Genomic DNA, 10,245 nt, shown 5'->3' on the forward strand with positions numbered 1-10,245 from the left:
TAGATAAATCATACGTTAGAGACACTACATTTCTTTCTCATTAGAGCCCATAATTTTATAGACAGACAATAAATTATAATTAATGTGCAAACTAACCAAGACATACATGAATCACATGCTGAAAACTGATTAAAACGTAAAATAGGGAAAAACTTAAATACTGCTACTAAGTACTCACCCGTTCCAATTTATATAATACTTCTTGCGTTTTTAGTTCTTCAAAATATTTGACACCATTCTACTTCTACTCAACTTTCACAAATGTCAATAATTTAAATTCATTAACTTATTTACAATTCAACTACTCGACTCTCAGCCCTCAGCACTCACATTCAATGTGTACCCGCGCTCACTGGGGATGTACAGACTCCGGTTGGGCTCCTACAACCCAAGCGCTATAATCTGCACGGACAACTCACGTGCTGCATGCAACTCACGTGCTATAATATCCTGCACGGACAACTCACGTACTGCACGGACAACTCACGTGCTATAATATCCATACCTTACCGACAGGCCCTCGGCCTCACTTAGTCATCAACCTCTCTAGTCTCTCGAGCTCTCGAAAATCATAAAGATCAGCCCAAACAAAGATAACATAGTGTATCAACAAAAAATCAAGAAAGACTGAGGTATGATACGCAAGAAAAATCATGACCGAGTACAAGACAGCAATTAGAAAATAATTCAATATGTACGTAACCTCTGCGGGTCCTAACAGTACTACCACATAGCCTAAGCATGATTTACAGTTAAATTTCTTTAACACATAGCGAGCATATAGCTAACAACAAGTTATTCAACTTTACAGTTTCACGGGACGGATCAAGTCATAATCCCCTCGGTGCACGCCCACACGCCCGTCACCTAGCATGCGCGTCACCTCCAAAATAATCACATGACACAAAAATCCGGGTTTTCGTACCCTCAAGACTTAGATTTAAAATGGTTACTTACCTCAAACCGTGAAATTCTTATTCTGCTAAGCCTTTGCCTCGTGATTGGCCTCCAAACGCCTCGAATCTAGCCACGAATAATTCGATTCAGTCAATAAAATTTATTGGAATTAATTTCATAAGAAAATGCTATTTTTTTTTATAAAAATCCAAAATTTAGCTCAAAAATCGTTCGAGGGGCCCACGTCTCGGAACCCGACAAAAGTTACAAAATCCGGAAGCCCATTCAACCACGAGTCTAATCATACCAATTTTACCAAAATTCAACCTCAACTCGACCTCCAAATCTTGAAATCTTATTTTCAAATTCCTAAGTTCAAATCCCTGATTTACACCTCAAAAACATAAAATCTAGTCGGATTATTCGATGATAATTCAATATTATGAAGTAGAAATGATCACATGTGACTTACCTCAAGATTTTCCGTGAAAACCTCGCTCAAAATCGCCCAGCCCGAGCTTGAAATGCCCAAAAATGGCAAAAGCTCGGAACCCCTCTGTTTTTGTACTGCCCAGGGGTTTTCGCTTTTGCGGGATTTTGTGCGCATCTGTGGACACGCTTCTGCGAGGAGGTGTCCGCTTTTGCGAAGCTGCCTCACCAAGCACCCTTGCGCTTCTACGATCAAACGCCCGCAGGTGCGGGGATGCTTCTTCGGCTACCTGCCACTTCTGCGATCGAAGCCCCAACAACGCTTGGACGCATCTGCGATGGAAGGCTCGCTTCTGGGAGCTCTCACCTGCGATGGAAGTTCCGCAGGTGCGATTACATTAGATGGCAGAAACCTTCAAATTTTCTTCCAAGTCCAAATTTGATCTGTTAACCCTCTGAAACTCACCCGAGGTCCCCTGGACCTCAACCAAATATACCATCAAGTCCTAAAGCATCTTACGAACTTAGTCGAACCCTCATATTATCTCAAACAACGCTAAAACCGCGAATCATACCCCAATTCAAGCCTGATGAACTTTGAAATTTTAAGTTTCCACAAACGATGTCGTAACCTATCAAATCAAGTCCGATTGACCTCAGATTTTGCACACAAGTCATAAATGACATAACGGGCCTATTACAATTTTTAGAACCGGATTACGACCCCGATATCAAAAAGTCAACCCCTAGTTAACTTTCCAAAAATTCAACTTTCGCCATTTCAAGCCTAATTCCACTACGGATCTCCAAATAATTTTCCAGACACGCTCCTATGTCCAAAATCACCATACGGAGCTATTGGAATTATCAGAATTAAATTCTGAGGTCGTTTACACATAAGTCAATATCTGATAAACTTTTCCAACTTAAGTTTTCAATTATGAGACTAAGCGTCTGATTTCACTCCGAAATCCTTCCGGACCCGAACCAACTAACACAGTAAGTCATAAAATAACTGTAAAGTATAACATGAGCAGTAAATGGGAAAATGAGGTTATACTACTCAAAACGACCGGTCGGGTCGTTATACTCACCCGTTCCAATTTATATAATACTTCTTGCGTTTTTAGTTCTTTAAAATATTTGACACCATTCTATTTCTACTCAACTTTCACAAATGTCAATAATTTAAATTCATTAACTTATTTACAATTTAACTATATGATATGCGCATTTCTCTCTTTTCAACTACCACTCTTTTTTACCATTACCGGTGCATACTAAAAGTCAAATTAACATCTTGAATTTAATAAAATATTTCAACATTTAAATTTTTCATAAACTAAATCAACTACAAATATAATATAGAAAAATACGGAAATGAGCCCCAAACATTGGGGTGTCACTAAGTCATGAGCATCTAAAACTATGAACTAAGATATATAAGTTGTCTAACTGTCCAAAAGAAGAAATGACAAGAGGAGTAACAAGGCCATGCGAACGCTAACAGCTACCTTGCAGTCTCCAAAGATAGCCGGCCTGAACTCAACGATCGCCTTCTAACTCACCTGGATCTGCACATAAAGTGCAGGGTATAGTATGAGTACAACCGACTCAGTAGTAACAGAAATAACTAAAGAACTGAGGAGTAGTGATGAGCTAAGAAGAATAATCCAATTATTATTTCCACAATTAAGTACAAACAGGAGTAGACAGGTAGTTTCATAAATCAGTAAGACTACAAGGAAAATTAACAGGTAAATGCAGCAACAGCAAAAGTAAATGCAACCTCACAGCAATGTCACTCCATCACTCAACACTCGCACTCAGCACTCAACGCTCAACACTCTGCGCTCACTGGGGGTGTGTACAGACTCCGGAGGGGCTCCCAAAGCCCAAGCACTAAGTACGGACAACTCACGTGCCATCATATCAATACCTGAATCCGCACGGTCAACTCACGTGCTACTCGGGCAACTCACGCATTATGGTATCAATACCTGGACCCACACGGTCAACTCATGTGCTATGCGGACAACTCACACGCTGTGGTATTAATATCCTCACAACCAGGCCCTCGGCCTCACTCAATCATGTATCTCGCTAGCCTCGCCATCATCAATAAATAAGGGAACACATCCCACATCAAGTATCACAACATATTAGCAAATAATAGAAACTGTGGTAAACATGTACAATAATTTCTATGACTGAGTACAAATAATATGAGCATGAATAAAGCCTAAGCATGATCTCTAACATGAAGGCAGACAAGTTCAACAACAAGTAACTACGTAAACAGAGATGATGGCCATGAGGCCTCACGGGACGGACCAAGTCTCAATCCTTCGAGGTATACATCCATACGCCCGTCACCTAGCGTGGATATCACCTCCAAATAGTCACACGATATCAAATTCTTCGGGTTTATACCCTCAAAGCCAGAGTGAAAACTGTTACTTACCTTAACAGCGTAAAATCCTACTCCGGGATGCCCTCGTCTCTGAACTCGTCCTCCAAAGCTCCGAATCCCAATCCTTATGGTGAAAATTATCTCCAAAATTGCCCCAATCCGAGCTCCCCAACTCAAAATATGACCGAATGAATAAACCCTTAATTTATATATTTTTCTGCCAGCTATTCTGCCTCGTTTCTCATACCAAACGATCCCGAAACTTTCTTTTTATGCCTCCAATGGATTCCTTGTGAAATGCTAGTCAAGTTAGGCTTTTGAATCACTCAATTTGACCTTATAATGAAGGAGATATATTGGTTTCAATATTTGCAAATAGTGCAGATTTTTAAATACGCCGTCAATGGCAATGTCGTAATTAATCTGAAAATCTGGCAACCTAATTCATAGTAAAATGACCATAAAATCCTCATACTATGCCCAAATTCGATGATTCTTTTTGCTACGAGTCCGTAATTATGATATGGATCTAATGCTTCAATCAAAAAAGAAATCGAAGCTCATTTGTTCAATATGATATCATTTATACTTGAAGAAACAGCGTCGAAACATAAGAAAAACGAGCCCAATACAACTCAAACCTACCAACTCGATGCAACTCAACACAGCTGAACAACACATAAAGAAGAAAAAATGAGAAAAAAGGGCTATAACTCTCCGAACGACTGGCCGGGTCGTTACAGTGCTGAGGGCTGAGAGCCGAGTGGTTGAATTGTAAATAAGTTAATGAATTTAAATTATTGACATTTGTGAAAGTTGAGTAGAAGTAGAATGGTGTCAAATATTTTGAAGAACTAAAAACGCAAGAAGTATTATATAAATTGGAACGGGTGAGTACTTAGTAGCAGTATTTAAGTTTTTCCCTATTTTACGTTTTAATCAGTTTTCAGCATGTGATTCATGTATGTCTTGGTTAGTTTGCACATTAATTATAATTTATTGTCTGTCTATAAAATTGTGGGCTCTAATGGGAAAGAAATGTAGTGTCTCTAACGTATGATTTATCTATTAATTTCCAAATTGATTGACTACATTTTTATCATTGTATCTAATGACTACATGAGATCAAATAGAATAACAGTTATAATTTGATCTTAAAGTTCACCAAAGTTACCTTCTATACGGCTTATGTATTAAAATGTTTACATGCACCATAGGATCCGTAAGATGTATGAAAGTTACACACATCGCACCTTTTGTTGATCATATTAAAGCATGTGGATAAGTCAAAGACAAATTTCATCTTGCAAATTTTGTTATTATTAGTCGTATTTTGTTGTAGAACTATTATGAAGATTTTCTTGATATATCAAGGGTAGAAAAAAACTCTTTTTTTGGTATTAAATACTGCAGATTTTATTTTTGTCTGTCAATAAAAAGATGTATTATTAGTTGGTTAAATATGAAGGAAAAAAACTACGCATTTACTGGCTAAGGAAGGATAATCAATTTTGTACCTCTTCCTATGTTTGCTTTTTGAAAGCACTAAAGGCAAACAAAATTAGGAATTTTTTTAGTAGGATTATGCCGCTATAATTCGGACAGTAGTGGTAGTATGAACATCAGGGCTATCAGTGGCTCCTACTTTTGTAATGATGCATATTAATTATATATTATATAGTACTAGCTCTTTTTAACCCCAAAAAATAGATTAATCAAATTCTGGTACAAAGTATATATTACAGTAGTTCAACAAAGCCCCAAGTCACTCAATCTTTTATGTTTCTGTACAAACTTAGCTAGCTTATAATATTACGACTTGGTTGATAAAATATCATATATGATTACAGAAAACTTCTTACCAATATTATTTATTAGATGAAATGTAACAAAATAGCATTGCTCTAGTTAAATGAAATGTAATTAATGTAAATACTTGTTAGTACTAAATTCTTTCCAAATATCTTGGGTCATCAATGTCTCCTTCCAGCAATGCAAACAAATGCAATATCTTCCATATTAATTAGAGAACATCTTCACTTTTGTATATAACATTGCCATTCTAAGCAACAAAAAGCGCATATCTACCAAATACTTCCACCTTGTTTGCAAATTTGTTGAGGGGAAAAAATGACAAGGAAGAAGGTGAAGTTAGCTTTCATAACTAATAACTCGGCAAGAAAAGCAACATTTAAGAAAAGGAAGAAGGGTCTCATGAAGAAGGTGAGTGAATTGAGCACCCTTTGTGGAATTGATGCTTGTGCTATTATTTATAGCCCTTATGAAAACCAACCTGGAGGTATGGCCAAATACCATGGGAGCTCAACGCGTGCTCGCGGAGTTCAAGAGAATGCCAGAGATGGAACAAAGTAAGAAAATGGTGAATCAAGAGAGTTTTATCAGACAAAGGATTGCAAAAGCGAGCGAGCAGCTGAAGAAACAAAGCAAAGAGAACAGAGAGAAGGAGATGACTGAAGTTATGTACCAGTGTTCGGCCGGAAAAGGGCTGCAAAATTTGAACTTGGTAGATTTGAATGATCTTGGTTGGGTTGTTGATCAAAATTTGAAGGAGATTAATAAGAGAATTGAAGCATTTAAAAATTGGGCTTCCACTTCTTCTTCTTCTGCTGCTGTTGTTTCAGAGGCTGCTGCTCTTCCACTAGTGAAGCAAAAACTAGTGGTGGAATTAGGATTGGACGGGATGCAGAGGACACAAACAGAGTGGTTTAATGATTGGGTGAATAACAACACAAGTGAACAGCAGATTGGATTTGGACATGAAGATGAGATGATTATGCACAGTTTTAGTGATAACCACAACACTAGTGTGTGGCCTAATGCTTTCTTTCCTTAGATTTATTTTTCATGTTATGTGATTCCTTTTGCATGGAGTTTATTTCTAGGTTTTTTCCTTTTTGCCTTTTTTTTAATCATTGTTATTTTCTGAAATAGATCCAATTCATAATGGGTTTCTATCCTCTAATTAATCCTTATTTTTTGCTTTGTCCATTTGGCATTTGAAACCAGGTCACTCCTCCCGCAATACTTTTCAGTAACAATCGAGGGCGGCTCAATGGTCTAAAACCAAACTTTAAAGAGAGATCTTAAATTTTCTTAGAAGAAATATCATATATACTTTTGAGATGCAAAATTATTGCTACTAATAATATTTTGTAATAGATTTCTTGAAAGATTTTTTTTCCTGGTTGATAATATATTCAACCCGTTTAATCTCTCTTGAAACACTGTTGATTTAAAGTAATATTTTATCAACTTTAATTTTAAAAATTTCTTTCCACTTAAACAACTATTATCGAAACTGTTAAAAATATTTTATAAATAATATAGTCATTTAAAAAAGAATAAAAAATTTTACTAAATAGATTCATACTTTCTAGCTGATAACCTCTAACATCTTCAATATACATGTCATATACTCCACTCTTGAAAGTGTACTGGTTTATTTCTACCCGCAAGAGACTACGTATAAGTCTACTTCTTTTTCTTTTTTTAAAAAAACCTATATTGTATTATTGGCAGATTTTGGTGCCCCAAAAAATATGGGGCCTAAAGCAATAGCCTCACTTGTTTCACCCTCCAGCCGCCTCTTGTAACAATCAGAAATTTATTCCTTCCTTTTGATTGTTTAGAATTCAAGGTTTCAGTAAAAAAAAAAAAGGATAAATAATTAAGCTAATGCGGTTAATTGAAGTTGAAAATACTCCTTGTGCAAGCACGTAGCACGAGAGAAATCCAAGAGTTGTTCTTTCATATCAAAGTGCTAATATGAGAAGAAGAAATGGGATGGGGATTTCATTTCTGTTGATTTCACATATGAAGTTACTATTGCTTGTTTTATGAATTATGGACGTGATTGGAATTTGGAAACTTATAGTGTTACAATACAATATATAACGTTCTACAAAATATATAATCCGACCACGAATTCCCTGCATTATATTAAAATTTAGAAGATAATGATGAATGGTGCAGAAAATTTTTGATAATGAACCCGATCTGTCCATTAATTTCAACTTTATTTCTAACTTAGTATATGCACCATAGGAAATAATATTTTCGGTGACAATATTTTGTTGCGACCTCTTTAGTCGCCACCAAAAGTAGTATGATATGTCGCGGCATATTTGTTTACTTTTAGTGGCGAGTTTAGTCGCTACAAAAGCTAATACTAGCAACACAACATGAGCGGATGCAAATTCAAACTACTCCAAGCCTTGGTTGAAAAACTTCCAAAATAAAAATAAAAATGGTCTCAATTAGCCAATATTTTTTATGGAAAAAATAATACTTTGAAGAATAATCTACTTGGCTTCAACAACTCACTCTATGTTTACTATTAGAGCACTACATGAAATAAAATTTTCATCAATGTCGTTTGTGGCGATTTATCTAAACTTTATTTCGTGATACATTTGTGTGATGACCCAAAATGTCATCTTTAAATTTAATAAGTAATTCTTTGCTCTAAGACTTCGAAAAGCATAATTTATCATTTTTCGACTTGCGTGCGCAGTCCGTACAATTTTTCGGAAAGTTTTTATGTTAAAAATGGATTAAAATGGGAAATAGAGCTTTAAAACTCAACTAAGTTGACTTTGGTCAATATTTTGAGCAAACAGACCTAGATCAGTATTTTAAAAATTCTGGTAGGTCCGTATCGTGATTTGGGACTTGGGCGTATGCCCTGAATCGAATTCCGAGGTCGCTAGCCCGAGTTATGGAATTTTGTTGGAAAAAAAAAGCTTGAAAGCTTAATGATTTCTAAGAAATTATTGATGTTTGATTTATTGACCTCGGGTCCGTATTTTGGTTCTGGAGCCCGTATAGGTCCACTATAATATTTATAACTTGTCTGCCAAATTCGGTGAGAATCGGAGTTGATTTGACGTGATTCGGACGTCCGGTTGTAAAAATATAAGTTTTAAAGTTTTCTTGAAAACTTCCTTTGATTTGGTGTCCGATTCGTAGTTCTAGGTGTTATTTTGGCGATTCGATCGCGCGAAATTTTAGAACTTGTGTGCATGTTTGGTTTGGAGCCCCGAGGGCTAGGGTGAGTTTCGGATAGGCTACGGGATGGATTTTGAAAATCTGGTATTTTGCTGCAGCAGGTGTTCTGGCATATTCTTCTTCGCGTTCGCGAAGGTACTCTCGCGAACGCGAAGAGTAAACTAGGCAGCTGGATTTTTCTTCTTCGCGAACGCGAAGGCTTGGTCGCGAACGCGAAGCGATGGGGGCATTATCCTTCGCGAACGCGACCATCTCCTCGCGAACGCGTAGTGTTAGGCACACCTGGGGGAGGGTCGATCATTCCTTTAGCGCGAACGCGAGCTATGCCTCGCGAACGCGAAGGCCAGGGGTGGAAACCTTCGCGAACGCGAAAGCCACGGGCTGCTACTCATCGCGAATGCAACAGGACCTTCGCAAACGCGAAGAAGGCCTGACCCCTGTGACTTAAAACAGAACCAAAAACGGGATTTTTTTCATTTTTCACAAACCCTCAATTATAACTCGGCTTAGGGGCGATTTCAAAGGCGTTTTTTACGATTTCGGACTGGGTAAGTGTTCTTTATCATATAGTGATTGTATTTCACAAATCCATGTCTATATTCATCATTTATTTCGGATTTAGATGGAAGAAATTAGAATTTTTGTAAAACTTTCCAAAAACGAAAAATTTAGATTTGAAGGTCCATTTGATATCGGAATTAGACAAATTTGGTATGGTTGAACTCGTATCGGAACGGGTGTTCAGATTTCGCGAGTTTTTCCGGAATTTGAGATGTGGGTCCTACTGCCGAATATTTTAATAAATTTCAGATTTTTATCCGGAAAATTTGTAAATTCATATGGAATTAATTCCTATGATTAGTATTGAATATATTGAATTGTTTGTGAATAGATTTGAAGCTTTCGGAGGCAAATTTAAAAGGAAAAGTTGTGGTTGAATAATTGATTGGAATTTGCAAAGCGAGGTAAGTGTCGGGGTTAACCTTGACTTGAGGGAATAGAACCCTTAAATTGTTTATTATGTGAATTGTATGTAAACGACGTATAGGTAAGGTGACAAGTGTCTATACGTCGTCAAATTAATTGTTTGCCTGCTTACTTGAAAAATCATAAATTATTTTTAATCATAAATTAATTATTATAATAATTATTTCTCTCTTATTCTTTGCAAATATAAATTCTTGAATTCCTGCATTAATTGTTACATGTTATTTGAATTATGTGCCTTAATTGTTATTTGACATTTAGCATAATAAATATTAAACTGCCTATTTTCTCCCTGATTTCCATAATAATTTGCTATTTGTCATTGTTTGCTTCATAATTAAACCATAATTATTATATGCTTGTTATCCTGTAATTATATATTAATTGTTACATTTATTGAGAAAATTTCTTCTATAAGAATTGGTAAATGAAAATGTTGAAGGAGCGGGTTGCACGCCGCAACATGATTGATTATAATGAATATATTGGAG

General features: G+C 36.4%; 1 pseudogene; it reads left to right on the plus strand.

Annotated features, from left to right (window-relative positions):
* The first annotated feature begins 5,869 nt into the window (after nucleotides 1-5,869).
* LOC107804467 (agamous-like MADS-box protein AGL80) lies at nucleotides 5,870-6,660 on the plus strand (annotated as a pseudogene).
* The last annotated feature ends 3,585 nt before the right edge of the window (nucleotides 6,661-10,245 follow it).

This window comes from Nicotiana tabacum, chromosome 4 (genome assembly GCF_000715075.1).
Source record: "Nicotiana tabacum cultivar K326 chromosome 4, ASM71507v2, whole genome shotgun sequence".
NCBI classification, from domain to species: Eukaryota; Viridiplantae; Streptophyta; class Magnoliopsida; order Solanales; family Solanaceae; genus Nicotiana; species Nicotiana tabacum.